Source organism: Vidua macroura, chromosome 8 (assembly GCF_024509145.1).
Source record: "Vidua macroura isolate BioBank_ID:100142 chromosome 8, ASM2450914v1, whole genome shotgun sequence".
Classification (NCBI taxonomy): Eukaryota; Metazoa; Chordata; class Aves; order Passeriformes; family Viduidae; genus Vidua; species Vidua macroura.
In genome coordinates, this window is record NC_071578.1 from 26678379 (window position 1) to 26690780 (window position 12402).

The following is a 12402-nucleotide window of genomic DNA, read 5'->3' on the forward strand; positions in this document are numbered from 1 at the left end:
GTGAGGCGCGCGCTGAGGTCACGGCGGGGCGGGGCCGCGGGCGCTGCACCGGCACCACCGCCCCGGGACACGCTCGGGACACACCCCGGGATACGGGACACAGCCGGGACACGGGACAGACACGGGACACAGCCGGGACACGGGGCAGACACGGGACACACCCCGGGATACGGGACACAGCCGGGACACCGGGCAGACACGGGACACAGCCGGGACACGGGACACAGCCGGGACACGGGGCAGACACGGGACACACCCCGGGATACGGGACACAGCCGGGACACGGGGCAGACACGGGACACACCCCGGGATACGGGACACAGCCGGGACACGGGACACAGCCGGGACACGGGGCAGACACGGGACACACCCCGGGATACGGGACACAGCCGGGACACGGGGCAGACACGGGACACACCCCGGGATACGGGACACAGCCGGGACACGGGACACACTCGGGACACCGGGCAGACACGGGACACACCCCGGGACACCCTCGGGACACCGGAGAGACACGGGACACACTCGGGACACCGGGCAGACACGGGACACACCCGGGACACGCCCCCGCCCCTCGGGGAACGCCCCGGCCCTGCCCAGTCCCGGCCCCTCACAGCCCCCGGCCCCTCACAGCCCCCGGCCCCTCACAGCCCCCAGCCCCTCACAGCCCCCGACCCCTCACAGCCCCCGGCCCCTCACAGCCCCCGGCCCCGCACAGCCCCCGGCCCCTCACAGCCCCCAGCCCCTCACAGCCCTCGGCCCCTCACAGCTCCCAGCCCCGCACAGCCCCCAGCCCCTCACAGCCCCCAGCCCCTCACAGCCCCCGGCCCCGCACAGCCCCCGGCCCCGGCGCCGTCGTGCGGTCGGTAGGCACAGGCGGCGTTCTGGTGCTCCCGCCCCTCAGCTCTCACCAAACAGGTAAATACAGGTGAGAGCACCGCTCCGGTGAGCACCTGCGACAGGGAACGCCTCAGGAAACCCATCCGATGGACAAGCTGCTCGCACCGCTCCTGTGCAGGAGAAGCTTGACAGGAAGAAGATGGGAATTTTGACAAGGGGCAAACGAAGTGTCCCAAGGACACACACGTTTGCTCTCCAAAATTTGTACATAAAGTAGACTGAACGTAGTAGACCTTGACAAAATGATAGTATCTGACTTACATGACCAAATATAAAATGCGAGATAATACAATTTCAAGTGTTCCTTTGCTGGTAGAATTCTCATTTACAACTTTCATGTTTTCTTTTCTCCTGGTTGCCTTCAAATTACATGTCTGTCCGTTTTCTCTCATAAATCAAAAACTATGTATTTTTTTATTTACCTGCTGTTAATCAAGTTACAACAAGGATAAATGCCTATATATATGGTAAAATTGGTATTTCAGATAACTATTGACACCATCACATACATTCCAAGGTTTGGTAACTTTCTGAGTAAGTAATAAGATTAATGGGAAAACTGGACACACCTTAAAAGGAAGAGAGAAAGAGCTATAATTTATTTTGTGCAAAAATGAGTTTATCAAGGTCACATGGGCAGAAATGGAAAGGAAAAACCTTAGGAAGGAACAAAACAGGCTTCATCTGGGGTTTTGTCACCTAACGGTCACTCAGATTTTTTTGAGGCTTACTGGTTGATACAGTTGTTGATTAGAGTAAAATTAATTTCTTCAAGATGAAAAAACCCTTAATCCTCACATAAAGACATCAAAAACCTTATTATCATCTCAGCAGTTTTCCTAGCAGCTGTGCACCTTCGGGGGACTGCAGAGCGAGGGTGTGAATGATGCGTTCATGGTTTTGCGCTACACTGTTCAGTGCAGGGAACAGATGGAGCAGGGATGGGGCACAGGCAGCCCCAGGACCGCCCATCCCTCGCTCAGTGCTCCTGGGGAGGGCGGCCCAGCACCCCTGCAAAGGGAAACAGGAGCTGAACTGGTAGCGGCAGCTGGCCAGATGCTGCTTGAGCCTTCTGGCAAGTGGTGAAACATTGTTAGATGCTGAAACTACTAATTGAGTCTTAACCTTATTATGGGCAGACAGAAGCCATCTTTAGAGCAATCCTGTTATGCTGACTGAACATAAATTAAATTAAAAATTATAGTGAGGACAAGCAGACCTCCCCTCCACTTTAGAGGGAAACCCACATGTCAAATCTGACTGTGAATACCATTGCAGTGAATAGGATAAATTAAATATGCTTGGATAGACACTAAGATATTACAGTAGGTTTCAAGTGTTTATGTTGTTCCCAAAAGAATTTGCCCAGTTTCACATTTATGTTATTTTTCTTTTCTTTCTTTTTTTTTTTTAATGCTTCACACAATGGGAATTTGTATGCTTGAAACAGCAGTATTCTGGTTTATTGGGATTTGGAGGAGCTCCCAAATTCTCCAATATTCATTGTGACTTGGCTGTCCCACCAGCCTGCCCCAGCAGCTTTTGGTGTACTGAGCTATTGCCTTGCTGCTGCTGGCTTCTGGTGTCACTTTGTTACCAGTCTACACCCCTGAGAAGCACCTGCTTGCCACTCATCCATTTGCTCTCCAGTGAGACCATGATGGACAATAAGCTATTTGCCCACAATTCCTGTTTCAATTCTTACCATTTCCATTTACCTGCCCATATATGTGTCTACTTGTATACTTACCTCTCCCTCTGGCCAGCCAAAGGGAGATCCACACATTGGCTTTGCTTCCTGCTAAACCATCACACTTCAAAATTGGCCAGAATGGAAATCCACCAGCAGAATGAAAACTTTGAACAAAATTGCAATTCCTAGCACACACATGCAGAGTCAGGTGTGCCAGCTTGTTTTGCATGGTTCTCATGCCAGCTCCAAAGTGAGGAAATGTTACGTGCTAGAAAAGTTTTGTAGTGGATAAAATGTACAGCACAGGATAGTCACAACAGCACCCCTGTGCTGTCAGAGATGAAATTGCCTGCTGTGCTGAAAGACACACTGCCAGGCCATTATTTATTTTTATATTTATCCTCATGTCCTCTAGCACCAGTGTGAATCTATCAAGTTTGCTTACTTATTTCTGCCTCATTTCTGTCTTAACTCAGACATGAGTTAACAAAACTAGATCCAACCTGTTTAAACAACCCAAAGCATATTCTATCAAAACTAGAACCCAGCTGGTTTTGGAAACTCACTGTGCTGCCCACTGAGGGCTCAGTGTGCTTGTTGCAGGGTATGGTGCTGCACACCCTTCTAATGCCTTGCTCCTGTCTTCTCTTGGGTTTGGTACGAGGGTTTTTCTTGGCGGATCAGCAGCCACTTGCAATCAGCACTGAGCCCCTGTGGTTAATTGCTGCACACAACTCTCTCTCCAACACAGCACGACTTCTCAGTGGGCTTGTTTTTTCAAAGGGTAATCTCATAGGAGGTGGTCGGGGTACAGGATTACTCATAGAAGGACAATCTCATTAATAGCTTCCCCTCCTGAGATAGATACATTTATGTGTTTTTGGCAGCTCTTCATTGTTGTTGGTAATCTAATTCCACTAGAGACAATGTTGACCAGAAGTTCTCTTTAAGCCAAGCCAGAAACTCCATTTGCCTTTATTTCCCAATGTGCTTATTACACACAGACTACAAAATAACAGAGGTTCAAATCTAAAGCACCATCTCTTCTCAAAGCAAGGCAATTTGGAAACTGTAAAACCTGCTCTCACTTGGAGCCTAACATGGATGTCACACAAGACTCTGGTCATTATGCTTGTCTAACATTTAAATCTGAGACCTAAAAACCTTAGAGCCCAGACCAAACAGCTGCAACAAATGATTCAGTCAGTTTTCAAAGGAGATGCTTTGGGGAGTTTCCTAGGTAGACATTTCAAATACATGCTAAAACCCTTTTTTAATCCCTTTTTCTGTCAACAAGTAATTTATCAAGCTTTTCTCCCTCTCCAGTCCTACCTAAAAGAAGTATTTTAATTACATCTGACACCTCCTGCAGAAAATTTCACATGAGGAATTTTACACGGGTTATTTCTGTTCCCTTTGCTTTCTGAAACCTTGGCTCTGTGTGCCATAAGCTTCAGTAATATCCCCACTTCCATGAATAAACTTCCCGTGGTAAAGGAGATGTGCTGCTGGATGTCTGAGGAACAGAAAAGTCAGTCCCAGTTTCACACAGCTCCTTGCTTTAGGCAGGTTAAATGTGAGGCAGCAGGGAAAGCCAGCAGCATGCTGGGCTGTGCCAACTAAAGCACAGCCAGGAGCTGGAGGGAAGCAATGACTGCCCTTTCTTCAGACACAGGGATAACCTGCGGGGGGAGGGAGTTCAGCAGGAAGACGGAGCCAGCAAAGCCAGGTTCTTCACAGCGCTGCATGGCAGGAGGATTAGACAGTGAAATAGAAATGGCCCCATCTAGACACAAGGAAAACATTCTTCACTCAGAGGATACAAAACATCACAACGGGGACCCAGAAACATGATGCCATCTTTGAAGGCATCTGGACCCAGCTGAAAAAAGCCCTGGACAGCCTGATGTGACCCCAGTATTGATCCTGCTTTGAGCCCTGGATGACCTCCAAGCTTCCTTCCAAGCTAGCACCCATGATTTGTGCCAGTTTCACAACAGAAGTTATATCAAACCTAAGGGTAAGCAGGCCACCATTATTTGGTCAACAGACAAACTCATATTGATAGTTTTATCTGAATAACAGCTATCTTGGGTTTACTTATTTTCTGTTCTAAAATGTCAGGCTGTGATGCTCTGGAGAAAACGGGTACAAGTACAGCATGTTTTATTGGAAGACCAGTAACACCCAAGACTGCTCCTTGTTTGATTCTGGACAATAGATTATTTTTAAGTGATTTTAGTCTCCAAACATATTTCTGGATAGAATCAAACTGCAGGACCCCATTTGTCTAGCCACAGATCTGTTAGAGAGAGACAAGCTAGACAACAAAGCTGATTGAAAATCAGGAAAACACAACTTCTACTTGGTGGTTTCCCAAGTCTTTCCTAATAAACTAGCCCATTACAGCTACAAGAATAAAAGCAACTATTGCTGTAATTATTTCTTTGATATGTCACGGTATTTTCATTAAATTCTTAGAGTAAACAATTAATTACAGTTTATACAAAGCCGTGAGTTAGTCAGTAAGATACGTAGGTTAAGGAGGAACTCCGGCATACAACATTTATTATAGCTGCCAAATAATGAATTCATGTGGAAATTAGCAAGAGCTTAATTTGTCTTAAGCAAACTTAATTTGTCCCACTATTTTAATGGAAGGTTAGTACATTGTCAGGCAAATTAGCAAGAAGTCTTCCCACTAACTGTGGAAACAGATCACCACTGACACTGCAAAAGAATCTGCCAGTATTTGGCACGATGACAATGAACAAAGCACTGCCAACTGCCCTTGCCTTAACCAAGAAAGAATTGAAAATATCATCATCTTCAATTTGTGGATTAAGAGAAAACTGCTAGAAAATTGTTTTCAGTATTTGCAGGTGTTTCATTAGAGAATCCTAACAAAAATAGAAAAAAGAAATTTTTTTTATACCTTTCTTTTGGCTACATCTAAAGCACACTGCATTTTGTTAGATTGTTGCTTTAGGTAACAATAAAATTTTAAGGTGCCCTGACTTCATCATATTCAACTGGAAAATTATCCTCATCTCTTTAGAATTATACCACTGGCTGTGTTTTCTTCAGGAGGATCTATTTTGATTTTTAATGCTGTTTATCCAGATGACAGAATATGTAATTATCTTTCATTTGGAAGAAAATAAACACGGGAAGACAGTTCTCCATCAGCTAAAACTTCTGGGGTATCTAAGATTTACAGCTCTCACTAGGAGCAGGGTTTGCTAATGAAGCTTTTGAAGCCACAGTAGCAGTGTCTGATTGTAATTGCTGAAAGGTGACTCTTGAAGAGCTTTATTTGCACTAATCAACACCACGTTGTGCCTCAAAGCTAGAGTTCCCTTAGAAGCACTGTCCCTACTGAGTTATTCTGCAATAACTAAACAGGCTTTTCTGTTTACTTGTTTTTCAGAAATAAAAACTCATCTATGTTTTTCAATGGGATCCTTTGGAGTGCAACTCCAAACCTGTTGTACAGTTAAAACTTCATCATTTCTTTCTAACACTTTGCTCTGGCATTCCCAACTCTTTCTCTTCTGGTGCCAGAGCCATAGGGACCATCTGCAAAAGTAGTAATGGAAAATACCCAAAGGCTCGGGGTGGCCTGGGAATATCAAACCTATTAGCCATAGAGTCACAATCATTTCTTATTTTCTTAATGGTGGCCATTTGGAAACACTACATCCACAGTGCTGAACTCAACTGGACAGTATTCAAGAGTGCTTCTGCTTCACAGTTGAAACAGCTCTGTATTTCCTTTATGTTTAGTTCCCAGCAAATTGTTCAATTGTTTTCCTGTAAAGTGGAAACAACTGAACTGAGCAGACCTGTGAGCATTTCAGTTACCAAGGTGAGCTGTTTGTGCTTCATGGGGACTCTTGATCCACTAGCAGCCACCAATATCACCAAATACATATTCAGAAAAATAATGTTGGCGCCATAGAAAAATGCAACAATTCACTCCAAACTTGCCCCCAGTATGTAGTTTTGGGCTTATCATCTTGGAATGGTGAACTGTTCTAACTCCCTTTCAGAACAGTTTGCTGTGCAGTCCATGCTGTCACATTACAGATCCCCCTCTTTTACAAAGTCCTCAGCCATCAACGCTGAGCTCACTGAATTGTTCTAACGCTGATTAGCACGAGGCAGCTGTGGAGCTCAGCACACAGCACCACAGCGATGTCCAGCTCTCCAGTCTCTGCAGGCCAGTTCCCAGCAGGTATCTGTGCTTGTGGCACGTGTGTAGAAGGAGTATCTCTGCAGCTCCATTTGAAGGCATTTTTGAGCTGTGTGAAATCCTGGTCTGATGAATCATACCACCTTCAATGCACAGAACATTACAAGAAGAACAATATCATTAAGTGAAAGGCAGGACCCACAGTGAGATGACTTTTGCCTGTAATGATGCTAGGTTTGGAGTTTTAGTGCGATTGCTGTGGCAGACTAAGGCAATTACAGATGTTGTCTTAACAAACAGACCTTTCCTGCATAGACCCGTTCCCTGGATGAGTATGGTGCCTGTGGGAGGCTGTCACTGAAGCCAGTTATAGAAAAATATTGAAAAGTCTGTAAAGGTGTCTGGCAAGTGAGGAATAAATCCCACCTGTCACTTCTTACTCAATCCCTCTAGCAAATCATAATCCTCAGTCATCACCACCTCAGAGCTTGTAGCACGGGAAGGATCTAGCTACGAAGAGCAAGGATTGCACGTCACTTTGGGGACTGTGATTAGCCCAAGCCTTAGGTAAATGAGTTTGGATCTGTCAGTTCAGTCAATACTCTAAAGCCACTGTGCATGGCCGGCACACGCTGTCCCCACCGGCGCTCCGCCTGCGACAGCGGCTTAGCGGGAGCGAGCCCCGAGGCTGAATTACGGCTCCTCCCGCAGACAGGGTGAAGCTTTCGGGCGAGGCTGAGCTCATCGGCCAGACGCTGCAGAGGAGCCATCTGCCCAGAACACAAATAGAGGGCAAGCACTTCAGTAAACAAAGAGGCTTTTGCAAAAAATTACAACCTTCTCAAGAGTGTGACAAAACACACACGGGTCTCAGGCACAGGACTGCATTGATAGCAGTGTGTTTGACCTCTGTGAGGAAAAGGTGCTGCCTGTGTCTGTGGGCACTGCCTGAGCAGGGCATAAGGGACACTCACGGGGTCCCTCACCTCCCCCTGGCTCATTCTTTCCTTCAGCCCACTTTAGATGCACTCACCTGGGTGCATTACCAATACTTGGTTTTGGAAAGGTTGTAAGACACAAACTACCAAATACAACATTATGATATTTGAGCAACTAGTTGCTACCTGTGTTATGTCTCTCAGCCCTGGAGAAATATTAAGGCAGCAGAGAATACCTAGAATTTGACCTAATTCGAAGTTGGATTTAATTCCCTTAAGACATAGCTCTGTCAGGTCATTGCCACAAGAATATTCAGAACAGCAAAGCCTTCCCCTGCTCATTTAAGTATACAAATGCCTTATTTTGGTCATAGATTAAGCATTTCTCATGGGTACAATTTTACCTTGGACTGTAACAAAAACCAATTTCAGAGGAATTTATTAACATTTTGAGGCTCTGTGAAGGTCATATGCAATCAAGATTTGAGGCAAAAAGAAAGGGATGCTTGTTTAAGGCAAACAGAAATTTGATTAGCCTTGAAACCCTTCCAGCTACTGAGGCCAAAGCCTTTCCTAGTAGGCAAAGGAGGTTTCTGATGTAAGTTAGGGTAACAAACCCCTTCCAAAACTGACATGCAGAAGTTGCAGGTTCATCTGAGTGTTTCCAGGTCTCATACCAATGACTGGAAACAATCTTAAGACTTCAAAAACTTTAGAACAAAACCAACCCAGAAAAAATCAGTCAAAAGATTTAGAGCCACAGATGCTGAAGCTATATGACTTTAGGAGGTACTTAGTTGTCATTAGAAACATCTCATCCACATGATTGCTCACAATCAAGTAGTCCAATTTCAGATAAGGAAAAAAAGCTCCAAATCTGTTGCATTTTAAATTCAATCTGCTGGGTTTGGCTGCTGGTTTTTGTGTACGTGGAATTGGCAGAATGAGGAAGGAGTGGACTCAATCAATCAGTAGGACTTCTTTTTTCATCTGAATGCTCAGGGAATTGTCATCACCAACTGTAAAGTCTAAATGCCACTAAACTGAGATTTATAATGTGGATGAATTAGGAACCTCCTTTCCTCAAAGTCGCGGTATGTTCAATCCATGTCCAGAAGACACTGATTGCATTTTTTCTCACCTTTCTCCTCAAAATTCAAAAGTTTTGATTTTCCACAGGATGTAAAATCAAACATCCCTTCGCTCCTGACCTACATTTGCTGCAGGTCATTTAATTATGAATGAAAATGCCACTTTGTTTATAGGAGTTCAATTTATGACAGAGATTAAGTTATGGAATTTGTTCTCCTGGCATCTTATTAATACTGCTCTGCTGTAAAATTCCTCAGGCAACAGACAAAATAATGACTTAAAACTGCAATGAGATAATTACCTAACAAAGCAGGCATTTTGAAGATAGACCTAACTCTGGATTTGAAAATACAATTTTTAGGACCTTATCCTTTATATAAAAGGGTGTGAAACACTTACAATTACTTTAATTTATGTTCATGACATTTTGGTTTCAATCCAATCAATTCCGAGTACATTAAAGAAAATTTTGTCATTATTCAATAACAGGATTTTAGCTATTCACAGCAATTTTCTTAACCTTTAATTTTGAAAAGGTAAGTCTTCAAATCTTGGCAAAATTAACTTTGTGCCATGATGAAACACTTTGATTTATACAGTGTCTTTATTGCATCTGGTATGCCAAGATGCTCTGATGAATGAAAAAAAATTAGCAAATTCAGCACTTCCCATCAACTTCCAGCTGAAAGGCCGTTGTACGTGTGCCGAGGAGCCAAGTCCTCACTGGTGCAAGGCCATAGAGGAGGATTGTTCTGAAGCATCTCTAAAGCAGATGTCATAAACTACATCTAAATCTTAACTGGACACAAATAATTAATTTATTTGATTTAGCTCCCTCCCCTTTCAAATGGAAGTAAACAAAACTTCTCTCTCCTTAGTGATAATTCACACAGTTCAGGATCATGAACTTTCCTAGATGTCCCTTTAGAGGCAACACCTGATGTAGAAGTAGCACATCTGCAAGAGTGGAGTGGGTTAAACTCCTGAGAAAAGATCTCTAATATAGTGCTTTTCCCCCTGGTCAGTTCTGCAAGCCAAGCCAGAGGGGACACTCTGCTTTCTCTACACGTGGATCCAGTTCCTCACTGGCCTGATTATTCACTGTCACAAAAGGGGACCCCATTAATATGGGAACATTGTTACTGATGAAGATGCACAAGCCTATGGAAACAGGAACACCTACTCTCTGGTGTTCCAGGTACACAAAGCAAAACAACTTCAACCAACCAGGCAGCCTGGAGAAAATTTTCCATATTATTCTTATTCCAATTCCAAAGTTGCAAGATTCTAGACATGTAAGGCGCTTAACTTTGTCATTTCCCCACACAGCTTCAAAACAGACATTACTTACTTGGACACTTATGGACAGAGCTCACACTGGTGTTTTCAGAGAAACATCACTCTTGTGTTTTTTCTCCTCTGTAAGCAAAGCAAGACTACTGTCAGGATCGTCAGGACAGCCTTTCACAAACAAAAAACAGGCACCAAAGGAAACTCATACAGGTGTTTCTGCTTGGACACCATCACATGGGAGATGGCAACCCAGCAAAAATCAATTGCCTCCTGAAAGTGTTTTCTGCCTTTTTTGCAAAGACCTGCAAACTTTGAAACTAAAGGCTATTTGGGAACATATATCCCCATCCCCGTTATAGCTGGTCTTGATGATGATTTTTGAGAGAATCTAAGCATCACATTTAGAGAGCATGACTATAGAATATTACTGTAATAAATATGAAAACATTGGAGTTTGCCCCTGATTCTGTCATTGCTTTCCTGGTTTATTTTTTTAACAAATACTATTAGCAATTTCTGAGAATAAATGTAACAGTTCCCCACAATCAAAATAATTCTCTATCTCCATCAAGTGTAAAGAAAGGTGAAAGCACTGTCTTTGAGCAAGAAGATTGCAGTTTTCCCCTGTAGCCTCCTAGCACACTCCACCACCCTGCAAAGATTTCAGAAGCTCAAAAGCCATTACAGAGCCCATCCAGACAGGATTTACAGGGGTTTAATTCCTTATGCATGCCAGATGTTGTTCTGTGTAAATTAGTTTATAAAAGCTAGCAAACATTGTCCTTCCAGGCAAAAACACCCATAATGCCTGTAACATTTAGCTAAGGTCAGACATATTAAAGAAGTGATGACATATGCATATATTAAAACAAACAGTTTGTAATTTGTCATTACTGCCTTCCTACAAAAACAGCCTTGGAATGAAAGCTCAGGATTTGCATAGGGACAGTGATTAGATGCTAACACACATACGAATCCCTTGGATCCAAACTGGTAACATCATGTATGGCACTGCATTATTGTTTCTTGTTAACTCTAAACATGGACTTTTAAAACAAACCTGCCTCACTGGTCCTTTGTTCCCTTCTTACTTAGCAAATGCAGCTTTTATCTGTGCAGAATCTCACTTTGATAATATCAATTACAAAAGGAAGCAGCTGTAGTAGGTATAAAAATTCCAATCATTTACAGAAGGCATCTCTAAAAAGCAAACAAAAAAAGATGTTACTGAACTGGGCCTTCCAAGTGAAAACCACTGAGAGCAGAATAGACAAAGCCTCTGTGGTAAGTTCTGCACAGAGAAAGTAGGTCCTTATCTGCATGCTACATGAATTTTCCAAGAGGAGATTTACAAAAAAACAATGTTTATCACTTGGGCAGGAGATGAGGCTTTTCAGTAACCTTTACCCAACCAGGCATACTCTTACTGTTTTACACCCAATGGAGCAATGCCTTTATTGTATTCCATTTCTTTAAAAATTCGAACATCAAAGTGGTCCTTTTAGCTATTCAACAATTAAAAATAAAGGGCAAAAAACATCATCTTTAATATCACCTGTTCAAATTACTATTAACTAATGAACAAAACCTCGGGGAAAAAAAAATCAGCACAAAAATTTGTCATTTTTAGGCACATCAGCTATGCAGTTTTCAGTACAGTCCATCAGAGAGAGAGGACAGCTGACTGCAAAAGGCTGAGGTGTGTGAACTGTGGATACCAGAGAGCCAGCAAGCACAGTCAGCTTGTAAAGACAGTGCAATCTCTGTCTAGGTTCCTGTCCCCTGCTTCCCAGATTTACAGCTGATGAGCTACATTAGCAATGATCCCTACTCCAGTAGTTCATGGCAGCTTCTTTAAAACTTCTTTAATGTGTGTGCATGCAGAGCACAGTGTGCACACACCCACACACATCCCACAGTGTCACCAAGAGGACTTGGAACACACCAGTGCCTCCTTTAGCTGCAGAGCAAGTGCCACTTACCAGGACCATGCAATGAAACCTGGCTGACAGCTCAGCTCAGCACAAATTGATGGTATTGCTGTAATGGAGTTATCAGTGACAAATACCTCCTATGCAACTTCCAGGTCACACTCACTTAAGCAATGATAAATGAGCATGAAACACTGTTAGCACAAAACAAGATCATAAATACTCAGTTCTAAGCTTTAAAAACCCTACCATTTCAGACAGCTGTGCATCTTGCAGTCTCCATGATTTTATGGATGTTCTCACTCTTGTCACAGAGGTGCCACAAAACAGAAAAAGATGACTTTATGCAGATATTAAAAA